We start from the raw sequence: 999 nt of genomic DNA, 5'->3' as shown, positions 1-999 counted from the left end.
GTCATTGAAGCCATACTCACGGTCAGATTTTCTACTTGTCTTTTCTTCTTTGTTTCTGTAGAACAAGCCACGCCCCCTTTTCCTCTCAGTGTTAATTTAATGATTTGTGAAGGTGAGTGTTTGTGTGATGGACTCTGTAGGTATATTTTTGTAAATATTTGAGAGTATTTTCATGTTTGGAGTTGAAAAAAAAAATCTCTATCTATCTGCTCTTTATTGAACTGGACTGGTCAACAACAGCGCCACCAAGTGTTCACTTCGCATGTGCCCATGTCTGTCTGTTCTATTTGATGTAAGCAAAAAAAAAAAACAAAATACCTAGAAAAGTTCTGGACCTTCAGCGTCTGTATCCAAACAGACGGCGGTCGACCGGCCCCAGCATGTGTGTGTTTTCCAGAGTTTTCTACACGGCCGCGCGACCGTTACTGTCAGCGCCGCCGCGCCGGGTCGTTGTGATTACTGTCAATTTATGGACACGTGACAAATCATTTTCTTATCTTTTTTACAATGAAACGGACCTCACGTCATCGTCGTTTCTGGACATGTGCATGTGTCAGTCTGTGTCGTGTTCCACAGCAGGGGGCAGTATAGAGCACAGCGGAAAATCAGCTTGGTGTGTGACAAACTTACGGCTCTTTTACTTTCCTGCCCACCGTTGGAAATGCTGCATTTGTACATCCTGTTGAAAATAAAAAAGTCACCTTTGTTTCAGTTTGGTCTCATTTTAAAATGTGTCACCAACCCAGAGGACAACGTCCTACAACGTTCCCTCCCTGAAGACACAGTCGTCAGAGAAGATGATTCAAGTGACTCAGCAAAAAAAAACCCTCACACAGACGGTGACTCAGCACTGTTTCAGTGTTTTCAGCTTTTTTTAAAGCTGAAATTTGGTCCCTCCACCTTCAGCTGTGGCTCCGCCCACTGTGAACTGTGGAACGATCAGTGAGGGCTGCTGCTGCTGCTGCTGCTGCTGCTGCTGCTGCTGCTGCCGCTGCTGCC

This window comes from Cynoglossus semilaevis, chromosome 10, assembly GCF_000523025.1.
Source record: "Cynoglossus semilaevis isolate Cse_v1.0 chromosome 10, Cse_v1.0, whole genome shotgun sequence".
NCBI lineage: Eukaryota > Metazoa > Chordata > Actinopteri > Pleuronectiformes > Cynoglossidae > Cynoglossus > Cynoglossus semilaevis.
Note: the sequence above shows the minus strand (reverse complement) of the source record.